Source organism: Hemibagrus wyckioides, linkage group LG21, assembly GCF_019097595.1.
Source record: "Hemibagrus wyckioides isolate EC202008001 linkage group LG21, SWU_Hwy_1.0, whole genome shotgun sequence".
Lineage (NCBI taxonomy): Eukaryota > Metazoa > Chordata > Actinopteri > Siluriformes > Bagridae > Hemibagrus > Hemibagrus wyckioides.
Genome location: NC_080730.1, coordinates 2,028,388 through 2,041,742, shown reverse-complemented (window position 1 = coordinate 2,041,742; position 13,355 = coordinate 2,028,388). Strand labels below are relative to the sequence as shown.

At 40.3% G+C, this 13,355-nt stretch overlaps 1 protein-coding gene across 5 annotated transcripts in view; it reads left to right on the top strand.

The window, feature by feature from the left end:
- The window catches only part of kcnab2a (potassium voltage-gated channel subfamily A regulatory beta subunit 2a), a 79,266-nt gene that overhangs the window by 3,624 nt on the left and 62,287 nt on the right, over positions 1-13,355 (top strand). Inside the window, exon 2 of one of the 5 annotated variants that reach the window (XM_058372897.1) lies at positions 3,978-4,148. The exons of the other annotated variants lie outside the window; for them this stretch is intronic. The gene's annotated coding sequence lies outside the window, so the exon portion shown is untranslated. The remainder of the gene's footprint in view (positions 1-3,977; positions 4,149-13,355) is intronic. 5 annotated transcript variants of the gene reach the window in all.

The window sequence follows — 13,355 nt, the reverse complement described above, 5'->3', positions numbered from 1 at the left end:
GTTGTTTGTTTTAAAGGGAAATTTCTATAGTCTTCTCAGGCTAAGGGGTGTTGTAACATTTAGAAAGACTGTTCATGCTATTGAGCCAGACTGATAAATTGACCAGCGCGAGTGTTCTTTAGTGCTGTACCAACAGAGTAAAGTAGTGCATTCTCTATTATTGGCAGAACACAAACAGCTAATATCTTCTCACCACTTAATGGTAATAAGTCTCCAGCTTTTCTAATATGGGAAACCATGTAGCTGTGGTGTAATAACGGAGTAAAATCTTGGCTGGAGCAGGAGCACGAGGATTTATAGTAATTGAATATTGTGAATAAATGTACAGTGTTAACGGCTCTCAGGAACAGTAGTTTGTCCCAGTGGCACAGTTATTAATAGGGTTAATAATGTCAGTGCTTTATATAGATCAGTCATTTTAAATCCACGGCTCTCTGAGGGGCTCCAGAGCGGACAGCGTTGGTTTCCGACTATAAAATAATTACCAAAAGTGATGACACCAGTCAATTTTTTGATCTATCGCTAGCACATTGTTGTAGGACAGATGGAGAGAGAGAAGTTTCCCGGTGGTTTTGTGTTCTTAGCGGTCTCTTAGGGAGTCCAGGGCCATGGGGTGCCATAACATCCCATGGCTCCTCCTTGTGGTTTTAGAAGCATTGAAATTGCATGTAAAGTAGGCAACTGATTCAAGATTATGAAGAATGATCATAAAGTGTTTGTTTCTGTCTGGGGTGGGGTGGAGTTGGGGTATAAAGACGAAAGCAGAAGTAGAGAAGCTAATGCTAACCAATCAAGTGTAGTCAATTTGTCTGGTTTCTTGCTTCCCCATATTGATGTTATGAAGAAAAAATGTTTGTAGCTAGCTAGTATCTACACTTGCTTGTTTAGTTGTTTTTGGTGTCTTTGTCTATTCCTGTTATCCAAAATAATGTTAATTCTGTTCGTTCTTGCATGTAAAATGATGATATCAGATGGTGGAGGCCTCTGGGTAATTTGTTGTCTATATATAACCCTGATAAATTTGTGGTTTGTGATTGGTTTCCTTATTGTTTTCATTCAGAGTATGTGTGTAGTTCTGGTTCCTGGGGATGTGTTAAGGCTTGATCATATCTGCTTTTAGTATTGTGTAAGCATACACAAGATGACACATATATCCTGTGGTTCTTTGGAGTGTTGCTTGTGCAGATCCTTAGATAATCATCAAACCTGGAATTTCTAGAAAAAAAGAAAAACGTATGAAAGTGTAATGTCAGAGTACGATTTGACGTGAAGATCATGACGACAGTCACGAAAACAGCAGAAAGGGAGGCAGAGCTCAAAAGTGTGCTCAACATCACTGTGCATATAATCATAAAACATTTTCCTGAGTGAGAGGGATGTCTCGGCTCTGATGTGGTGGAAGGAGGACACTTATAATCCTCCAGATGTTAGCTTGAATATTTACATATACACAAAGCCATGTGTCTGGTATAAACCGACTTCTCTTGAGCACTTTTTATGCATAATAAGCATCCTACTTAATAAAGATTAATTTATTATTATTTTCCATTGATAGTATAGTCTTTACATATCCTCTCACCAAGTGCTAACTAGCTTTTTGTGACACGAATGCATGTGATTGGCTGTAGAGTGAGGCTGGGGAAAATTGAGGTGCCCTTCACACCCAGAGCACAGGGTTAATTTACACTTTCGTGGCTGTCACATCGCTGAGATTTAAACTCTCAATCTACTAGCCATGCACTGAGCCGCCCGTGCATTTGTAGTGCTTCAGAGCACACGCGGGAGTTTACAATGACTTATTCTCTTATAATTGTAATGTATACCACAGTGCTGTCTAATCCTGGATTCTGATTGGTCAAAATGTGTTGATTTTATTTTCTGTAACAGCTCTGCAAAATGTTAAATATTCTCGTTTCATTTTATTTTCTTTTTTCAAATGTGCTTTGAAAATATAAGTTTATTATTTATTTACATTTTTACCACTTTAGTGAAAAAAAAAAGCTAAATGATTACTACCAACTACTATTTTATGCTTTTAAATAATTCTTCACTTTGGGTAAAGTTGCTCGTATTTAACATTTAACTTCAGTGACGTGAAATAGCTGAGTTGTGAACATACTATGTTTTAAGATACTTCTGTATAGCGTAGTAAAAGAGCTAAAAGAAGCTGAAGGTCTCTAGACTGTGATGGCTTTAAATTATGGACAGCCTGCGCTAATTTGCCACGTTCTAATTGACCCGACCACATGGTGGAGAGTAGCGTAGCATACAGGCCGGGAGATGTGCTGTAATATGAGGAAGTTCATACGGACGCCACACCACAAGGACGTGCTCAAGCTGCGAGCCGAATCCTGCGACATGTCCGTGATGGTGCTGGACCTGAGCCAGACTAGAGACGACGATGCGCAGCACGGCGCTGGAACTACTGCAGTCCCCAAGCCTCTGCACTGGAGCAGTGTATTAATGTGAGCTGTGTGGGGAAAGTGAGACTAAGGTTACAGAGAGAAGGAACAATTTGGCATCACACAGACACTTTTTCCTTTCTTTCTTTCTTTTGCTCTTTTTTTTTCTTCTCCTCTGTTGTGCCGAGTGCTGCAGTGTTGACTTCATGAATTTTGAATCGAGTGACTCTGCAGAATCGGGGAGAGGAGGGGGGTGGGGGGGTTTGGGGTTTGTGTAAGAGCTTGCACGATTAACCTGGTCGTCTCCGTGTCCGAGGCATAAAGAAGGTAACGTATAGAAACTCGGACGGTGTCGGTAAACATCTCGCTCACAAGCATATTAAAAAAGGAACCAGCTGAGTGTGCACCTAATAATTACAACATTAGCAGTCTGTAGCAATCCAACCGTACCTAATTAAATGACACAAATAACACTTATTGGTGTGGGGTAGTAATTCAGATCTGTTCTGTGATTCTGTTCTCTCTCTCTCTGTCTGAAAAATGGAGCCCAGGTTTAATTGAAGCCCTGCTGTTATTTTAGGTGCAGTGGCCTTCAGGTTGTAGTAAGAAAAGTCCACCCTGGTTGCCGCTGTATTCATTCATTCATTCATTCATTCATTCGCCAATGTTGAAGTAGACTCAAAGTCCCAGAATGCAGTGCAGCTCTACGGCCCTGTGGTGGTTCGGGTGTTGGTGTGATCGTTGAACCATTGGAAGCTGATCAGTTTGACACTTGATATGGAGGTGAAGGAGCTGGACTGGTAAAAGTACTAAAGCTCTGCTGCATCAGCCCCTTAAGACAGAGATGAAGTGAGGTGTGGAAGAGTGCAACGGAGCGGTTATTCAGCTCGGAATTCCCAGTTGAGGAGGTTTCGATTTGTAATGTAATTCTAATTATTCCAGTCTATTATGAACCCTTCTGATGGACAGATTTTATGAGCAAATGTCATGTTTGCTCAGGTGAAATGCTAAGTCATGCCTAACTTGCTAACTGAGCCAATGCATAGGGTTTATCATGATTTACTATTTTATAATTTATACATCTTACCAACCTAGAAATCCAGAAACAGGGAGACTTAAATGGACGCCATGAATTCAGTGTGTGTGTGCTGAGAGAGATGTTTCATAAATATTCTCTGGATGCAGGTTCAGCTCCAAGCTTTCAGATTACAGCAGTGTGAGGTTTTTCTGTTTGTTTTTTTCCTCCTGTGTCTTGCACTGACTGTTTGTCCATATGCTGACTCTTCCTCTGACTGTGCAGAGAGGTAGGGGTGTGTGTGTGTGTGTGAGAGAGAGAAAGGGAGGGAGCGTTGCCTTTAATGCATCCTCTCCCTGCTCTATTCACACACACACTTGAGACTCACCGCATTCTCTCTCTCTCTCTTCTCGCCTTCTCTGCATTCTCATCTTTTTTTCCATCTCTCTCTCTTTCTCTCTCTCTCTCTCTCTCTCTCTCTCTCTCTCTCTCCACCATACACCCCCACCCCCCTCCCTCCATCCCTCCCTCCATCCTTTCTCTCTCTCTCACGCTGACAGGAGAGCAGCGCGGCTAGGCACGGCGAGACCGAACCCGCTCCCCGTTGCCGTCTCGTTCTGCCCTGCCGCCTCTCCTCCGCCGGCTTTCTTTCTCCCTCAAATCAAACGAGCGAAAATCTGGCTGCACCCGGGTCGCTCTCCTGCATCGTCAGTCGTCGGCAGAGGACAGAGGTGGGTTCTTGAGCACCATCGCTAGATCTGTCGTTTCTCCCCTCCTCCTCTTCCTCCTCCTCCTTATCGCCTTCCTCGCGCAATGCTTTTGTGTGTACGTATGTGCATGTGTGCACATTGTGCCACTCTCACACCGCTTCTTCTGCATATCTGCATACCGTATTGCACCAGGGATTTTTTTTTTTTTTTTGGTAGCACGTCCTGCTCTCACGTCTATTCGAGACATGACAGGATTCAGAAACCAGTTGCATGAAACTCCATCGTTCGATTGACATTTCCCCAAGCGCTGCAGTGTACATGCGTTTTACGCAACGCGGTAACGGTACGGAACTCTGTTTAGAGGTTCATGACGCCGTTATTCATCTGAGGGCGGCGTTCGCTTAAAGGTTGATCTAAGTCGCTGCCCGCGCTGCGGCGCGTGTGGACGGGTTTGCTCAGCAAGTGGGCGCAGGGCCAAGGCTAGGGGAAGGGTAGGTAGGCGCAGGTCGCAGGGTTTTGGTGCAGCAACTTTGGCTGAGCCAAAGAAAAACAGGTGCCTACATTTCCTCAGGCAGGCTTCAGAAATTCAGCAGGAGACGTATGAGGGCCGTATTGTTTAGTAGCCACAGTGCATGCTTTTTATGCATTTCATCTTGAGGGCTTTATGCATAGCTTGTTTAATTCTGCAGGAATAACAGGAAGAAATTCTCAGAACAATGCAGTGACATTAACTTGTTTGTTGTTTCGATTCAATCTCTGATCTAGACGCTGAAATTGGAAGTGGAACGAAGTAGAGATCGTGATGTGATGTGACATGGCGTGTTTTTTGATATTATAATAAGCAATTATGTTTAGTGTATTCAAGGTCAGAGGAAGGTGACTGAAATAGTTATTCAGTCTGTATATTAAATGGTTTGTAAAAAAAAAAAAAGGAGTTTGTCCCATCGCAGGACAGAGGGAACTGGTGGAATGAGGAAGTGGAGCCAGCTTCTGGAACGGTCCATTCTCTGCAGAGTGGGTGATGCGATGTACAATGAAAAAAAAAGCGTCTTTTCTATATCAGCATCACTAGATCACTCGGTCCTTCATGGTTTCTACCATGGCTGCACAATCTATACGCAAATATTTATCACTGAATTCTGACTGATATGAATTTTTTGGTGTTATTGCATTTTTATTGTGCAGCTCATGCCACAGCGCTGGTCAGTAGAAAGTTCAGTAAAAGTGTAGATGGACAGTGCTAGTATTCAGGACTGTTAAGGAGGTGCCAATTATGGGTGTAAGGATTCACTCTGGTTATGATTTGGTTTGATGCTGGCTTTACAATGTTTTAATTAGTTTAATAAATCAATACAATGCTGATTTGCACATTTTTGCATTGTAATGCACCACCTCATGATCGAGCCTCACACCCTTTACACAAACATGCACAAGGTTCTACACAATTTGGCTCTGCAACTTTTACTGACTTTGTGGCTCAGGTTTTTTTTTTGTTTTTTTGTTTTCCCTGCTCATCTTTCAGGTTATTTCTAGTAAAGAGTAAAGAATAAAGAGTAAAGAGTTTTAAAAAATCATATCCATTGCACCTTTGTGTTTTTGTCTGTTTAGCTTTTTGTGTCACTGTTACAAACCATTTGTGTTCTCCTTGTCATGTGTTATTGAAAATGTCAGTAACCATTTTGTGCATTGAAAGTTGTTTAATTTCAGCGAAAGCTGTAGTTCAGTCACACAAAGACAAGCTGAACTACTCTGACAGGTGATGTGTGTCCTGGGTCATCATTTGTGACAAGTGACAGGTCAATGATGTCCATGTTTACATTTACAACTGCAAACAGTGAGTGTGGTCTGGACCGTTTTTGGAGGGACGTTTAAATTGAGGAAGAAGAAATTTGTGGTTTTATTGAAGAAAGTTGTAAAATATCCCGTTGGTCATTTCTTTCATTTTTAGTTGAAATCCTGATGCGTGTTATTAGACGTGTTCCCTGTGATCCATCGCAAAAGATGGACTATAATAGCTAATCAACTCTGTAGCTACTTCTGAGTTATGAATGCTTATATATATCGATATTGCGATACATTAGGTCTTTTTCTGAGATCTTTTAGATATTGAGATTTTGTCCCCCAGTCATTCTGCAATTTGTTAATATTTAGTGTTTTGCAAAAAAGTTCTGCGTTTCAGTGTTGATTTATTATTGTATACGTTAAATAAATGTATGATCAGACCACTCTTTAAGGTTTAATATTTTAAATGCAGCACAATCTTTTCAGAAAGCTTAGACTGAATAACATGATCACAATTTGAAGATGTGGCTGTGGATAACCTAAAGTAGCTACATGTTTAGCTACTTCAATTAATCTGTTGACAATAAAAATGAATGTAAATGGAATTTTTATTATTATCCAAACAGTTGTAGTGCAACATATAATAAACAACTGACAGAAACCACAAAGTAAACAATATTAATTGAACAAAAACACACTACATCCAACATCATTGGTTACCTTCGCTCCTGCTAGTTAGTGAAAGCCTTTCTACATTATTAAATTCAGGAATAAAGTGAAGAGCATGTAGTGAAATACTGTACACATTTGGTGTAATTCAGGTGTTTCATCTGTGTAAAATTACAGCTCTCTAGTCCCCACATGAGAAGATCATACCTGTCTATAAATTTGTCTAAAAATGTTTTGATCCAAAAGGTAAGCTAACTGTTTAATGCTTCTTGATAGAGGTGACAGTTTTGGTTTGGGGCAGTAGTGGCTCAAGTGGTTAAGGTTCTGGATTGATGATCGAAAGGTCTGCCCCTTTCGCCCTTTTGCTCCAGGGGTGCTGCATCTTCTAATGGAGAAATGCCAAGTCTATTAAGCGCTTATCATTATTAGCATTCATACGCAGTTAACAAAAAATACAAAGTACAGACATTTCCATAGCGAGGTCAAGCCACGTGTGTATGTTTCCATTTTTCGTTCCCTCTGAAAGGTCACATGATTCCCGTCGAGGCACTTTACCAGTCAATATGAGTTTGAATGTCTGAATGTCTCTTCCATAACACAGTAATTGCCCCAGCTAATGAAATTTTGAAATGGGGTATCTGAAGTAGACTTGAGATTCACCTTCAGATCTACTCGAGCGGACTCTATATTGGAGCGCTCCTTCCACACCAGCGCCTTCCTCATACTCATATCATATTCATATATGTATTCAGAATGTCTCCTGAGAGCTGTTCTGAAACTAACAGGACCAGACAGAACCGTCCCTAATGGAACGGTAGGGTTATGATGTATAGCATGACAGAACCGCCAGGTATGCCCAGGTATAAAAATAAAAATAATTAATTGGCTAGTATAGGTGGTGTATAAAAATGTTTTGTAAGCAGATGTACATTTTCTTATTTCATTTTATGTATTTATGTATTTATATTCTTTCTTTTGTTTGTTTGTTTGTTTGTTTTATGAAAAAATGGCAATTAAATGCGACAATGTGTACGAAACTTTATAAACTCATCTTAACCAAAAGGATTTGCAGTCTAAAACAGTAACTTGAACACATTGTCTCTAATAAATAACTAAATAAAAATATTTTTCATTAATCTTTGGTTGCACCGCTTGATATTTTCTGGTGAGGGATTTTTGAACACCTCATTACTCACTGATCCTAAATAGTTTTATTATTTTTTTAAATGTAGGTCATCAGGCATAGAATAACCGCCGCTAAACCGCAGTCCTCTGGAGGATAATAAGAGTCTGAGTGTTAAAGAGGTCTTCTTAACCACTCTCTTTAATCACGATGTGGTAAAGATTTAGATATGGTGGCTCACTTCATTAATCCAGAGCAGCGTGTTTATTGCACGTGACCGATCTTCGTCACGGGCGTGTACATGGTGTACGTGAATGTGTTTACTCACTTGGACCATTAATGGGGAAAAAAGGAAGAAATAAAAGCAGAAAATGTTTATCAGGACTGTTAAAGATTGTGTGTGTGTGTGTGTGTGGAGATAGAGGACAGATCTTTGCTCTTCAGGTGTCCAGGATATAGACTTCCACTCCACCTGCTATTTATTTATTTATTTGTGTGTGTGTCTGTTAAATATTGGAAACATATAACAAATAGCTGTATTATAAACCTACTGTTACATTGTTTAACTAGATTGCTGACATGACACACGTGATGTCTTATACCTAGGGTGGGGTACTGTTCACATTTAATTCAGTACCCAGCGGTACCTTTTCCAGTACTTTACACTCTGTGCAATAACACAATTTATTTCACTGAAAAAAACAGTCCAAACCTCTCAATGTCAACATTTTGTTATTTATTTAGGTTTCGGACATCTCGCATAACGTTAACGTTAGTATTAGTTTAACATAAATTTCACAGTACGGAGTTTCGATCTGTTAACTAGAAGCGTTAACTGACGCTAGAAAAATGCTATGTCAACGGCAACCTTCACCGTGAAAAAATCATTTTCTCCAACAAGGACAATTAAGATAATTAATCACCTGAAGATGTTGACGTTGTCCTCGATGCATCACTTAACATTTCGTCATCCTCGTCCAGGGGTTCGACTTTGCCTGGTGTGTTGTTTTTGTTATTTTGCTGCAGGAGATCAGGCTGATAAATACAGCACACTATCTTGAGCTTTTAAATCTATGTTGTGTTTGATTAGCTGCTTCCTGAGGTTAGATGTATTGCCATGACCAGCCTTGCATTTAGAATTACAAATATTGCAAATAGTGTTGTCTGTAACTAATTTTGTAAAATTCAGCCACACTGGCGAACGTTTTCAGTTGTTGTTGATGTGTTTGAACAAGTCATGTGGTGACGCTATCTTTCTTTCTCTAACGTACTCTCGCGCAGATGCGTTCTCAGGTACTGAAATTTGGCACCAGTTGATTTAATGTGAATCGGTACTCTGTAGTACTCGCGTAATTCGGACGGTTCCCATAAAAGTACAGAGTACGGTAACCAACCCTACTTGTACGTTGTACACTGATACGGTTAACTGGCTGAAGATCGTCCTCAAGGGGGCAGTCTGACTTCAGTAGCTTAAAGTAGCTTATAATTGAATAAATTGTTAGCAAGCAAAAGCTTTAGTATGCTGCTCAGTGCTGTGGTTTGGTTCCTGGGAACTGATCAAGCTGGAAAGTAGTAAATACCTACTGGTTCTAGTTAAAGCATTATCACAGACTGTGTGGAAAAGACCGGCGTTTAAGCTACATGAGATGTCGTTGCTTTCTATCATCATATGAAAATAGTATATTTGTATATAATTATGGTATTTTTCCTCCTGACGTGTTTAACACTGAGGTGATTACATGTTGTTTATCTGGAATCGCAGGTAGACTCCAGCTATCAGGATAGCAATAAAGAGACGAAATCATCAATTCAATCATCAGTCTGAAAACATGGTGTCTGTAGATTTAAGACTGGTGAAAAGAAATTGTTGCTTATTATCCATGTTTTCTTATTTGCTTATTTGTATCCTATAAGATCTTTAACAAAACCTCAGAGCAGCGCAACACAAGTTTTCTGATGGATTGTACAAGAATTCAACAAGTATCTCCACCGCTGTTCACCACAGAGCAAGTGCATGTGTAGCTTATATCATTTTATCATTTACATTTTATAATGAGTTTAACTGTAGCTTAGAACATGTTTGTTTACAAATTGTTTTATTTTTTGTAAACATGCCTGTTTTTATTTAATTTTTAAAAAAATTGTAGTGACTTGTAACAAGTGTGGTCAAAAAAAGTAGTTGGGAGACACGATATTTCACGTCAAACGAAAGCTGTGTGTGTGTTCATGTGATGTGTGTCAGCTAGTCACAATCTGACCCATATTGAAAAGCAAATAGAACAATAAGTAAAGTACAGGATGTCCCATAAATCCAGCATCACAGGAAAAATAAACAGCAAGACAAGCTTTATTTATAACACTTGCTCCACTATTTTTATCAATAGACAAATCCCAGATGCATTGTGTTCTTTGAAATTTTAAAAATACACCGATCAGGCATAACATTATGACCACTAATATTGTGTTGGTCCGCCTTTTGCTGCCAAAACAGCCCTGACCTGTCCTGCACTGTGTATTCTGACCCCTTTCTATCAGAACCAGCATTAACTTCTCCAGCAGTTTGAGCCAGCCTTCGCTCCCCACGTGCATCAATGAGACTTGACCGCCCATGACCCTGTCTCTGGTTCACCACTGTTCCTTCCTTGGACCACTTTTAATAGATACTGACCACTGCAGACCGGGAACACCCCACAAGAGCTGCTGCAGTTTTGGAGATGCTCTGATCCAGTGGTCTAGCCATCACAATTTGGCCCTTCATCAAACTCGCTCAAATCCTTACGCTTGTCCATTTTTCCTGTTTCTAACACATCAAATGTTTACTTGCTACCTAATATATCCCACCCACTAACAAGTGCCATGATGAGATAATCAGTGTTAAGCTGTATGATGCAGGACTTCGAGAGACCTCGTATTTGGTTATGATTTTAAATACATTTCTTCTATATAGTTCTGCATGAAAACAGCACCAGCACTGTGTGTCCAGTTCCTCATCCTAACAGGACACTAATGCGTTTATACCTGGCCTGCTCTCTACACTGCGTGTTTACACACTGCTCTGCTTTCTTTAGGCTCTGTGTTGGAGTGTGATCAAGTGTATGTATGTAATGACATGGAAACGAGGATTGTGTTTTGTTTATCTATTTTTAATTTGATCATGAACGCTGTAATTAGATGCAGGTGAAGTCTTTTCCAGTGAGCCCTGAACTGGAAACCTGGCATAAAAGAGACAAAGTGATGGAGGGTCTGGTGGAACTTTAATCTCTTTTGTCATTAGGATGGAATGGTCCATCAGCGATTCCTGATCCTTTACGGATTTTATTCTTTATCTTTCCTACGTTGGGTTTCAAACCATTCAGCTGCACTTTTTATTCTAAGCTTTCCATTCGCCGTCTTTCTCCCTCCTTCATTCTCCACACAGGCATGTTTTTGAAGCTGCGTTCTTGCCATATTTCATTAGTAATTCTGGAGCATTCCTGCAGCATTTTCCCCTCCGTTAGCAGAGCGTCGTTTGTCTAAGTAGTATTAGAGTGATCTGGAAGGAGGAGGATTCAGTCCAGCTGGAGATGGGAAATGTCAAATACAGACAAAATGCTGGTTAAATCACTTAGTCATGGTGAATTAGACAAGCAAAGATGTCCTTCTGTAGAGAATGTAAAGGAGCTGATGCTCTCTCTCTTTCTCTCTCACTGTCTCCCTTTCTCTCGCTGTCTCCCTTTCTCTCGCTGTCTCCCTTTCTCTCGCTGTCTCTCTTTCTCTCGCTGTCTCTCTCTGTCTCTCACTTTGTCTCTCTTTCTCTCTCGCTGTCTCTCTTTCTCTCGCTGTCTCTCTCTCTCACTTTGTCTCTCTTTCTCTCGCTGTCTCTGTCTCTCACTTTGTCTCTTTCTCTCGCTGTCTCTCTCTGTCTCTCACTTTGTCTCTCTCTCTCGCTGTCTCTCTCTCTCTCTCTCTCTCTCTCTCTTTCTCTTCGTCGCTGTCTCTCTCTCTCTCTTCGTCTCTCTCTCTCTCTCTCTCTCTCGCTGTCTCTCTCTCTCTCTCTCTTTCTCTTCGTCGCTGTCTCTCTCTCTCTCTCTTCGTCTCTCTCTCTCTCTCTCTCTCTCTCTCTCTCTCTTTCTCTTCGTGTCTCTGTCTATCCACCCCCCCCCTCTCTGACTCTCACTGACCCAAACGCTCAGTATGAAACCAGGAAACTGCTTAATGAGATCAGCGGGCCTTTCTGGCTCTTCATCCTTTTAGCAGTGCATTATGTTAGAGAGAAGGCTGAGAGCATCATCTGAAATGTACCCAGGGCACGTTTAAATCAAATTAATCACACGTTTTAACCAGATGTTGTGTAAGTGTAAAATACATCCCTGTATCAAGTTGTTTAGTTTTATTTGACTTGTAATACCTCCATCTGAGGCAACAGTTTTAGACTTTGGGCAACTGCTTAGAAAGTTTGGATCCTAGCACTGTCCAGCAATCACTTGGGTCCTTCAGCAGTGAGCTGCTTTGGACAAAAGCTTAAGAGAAACAAAAACATTGCAGCAAATGAGAACGGTCTAATGAGCTGATTAGCATATTATTCAGGATGCACCAATTGGATTGATTTTCAGCTTTTTGAAAAGGTGTTTATTGGGGTTCAGGCCACTCCACCATTAACACACCCTGTCTACATGGAACTTCATTAGATTTTTATTTATTTTATTTTATTATGTTTATGCTTTCTATACTTAATTGGGGGGCAAGCACTAATAGCACACATGGGCCTCCTGTAGTGATTTTCTTCTTTGTCTTTTTCTAAAACACATATTAATCTTTTTTTTAATGAAGAAAGTCATTTTTAAAGCTGAGTACATTTTAAAAAAAAAAAAGAAAAAGAAAGAAAGAAAGAAAAGAATTGGATTGGCTGATGCTTGAGATGTAAATATCGGAAAGTTTTGGGACATCTGCCTTTACATGCACATGAATGTAATATGGAGTTGTCCCATTCTTTTCAGCTATAACAGCTTCAACTCTTCTGGGAAGACTTTCCACAAGGTTTAGGAGTGTGTTTATGGGAATTTTTGACCATTTCTCTATTTGTGAGGTCAGGCACTGATGTTGGACGAGAAGGCCTGGCTCACAAACTCCGCTCTAATTCATCCCAAAGGTGTTCTATGGGGTTGAGGTGCAGGCTAGTCAAGTTCCTCCACACCAATCTCGCTCATCCTTGTCTTTATGGACCTTCACTGGTGGGCAGTCATGTTGGAACAGGAAGGGGTCATCCCCAAACTGTTCCCACAAAGAGCATGAAATTGTCCAAAATGTCTTGGTATGAAGCTGAAGCATTGAGTTCCTTTCACTGGAACTAAGAGGCCGAGTCCAACCCCTGAATTCAATGATTTGGAGAGGTGTCCTACTTTTGGCAATATAGTGTATCTCTAAGGTTTAGATTTTAGAAACTGTGCCAGCGAAAGTGTCTGAATAATAAACTCTTAAAAGAAGGAGTAGATGAACGTTCTGTAAAACTAACATTTTGCTGTAGTTAAACTCACGACAAAAATGTCTATTCAGAGTTTATTATTATTATTATTATTATGAGATGAAATTATTAGATGAAAAACTCACCTGCCATGCTGAACGTCTGTGTATTCATTCATTAATCTCTGCTTAATTAATCATGTCGATTCATCATC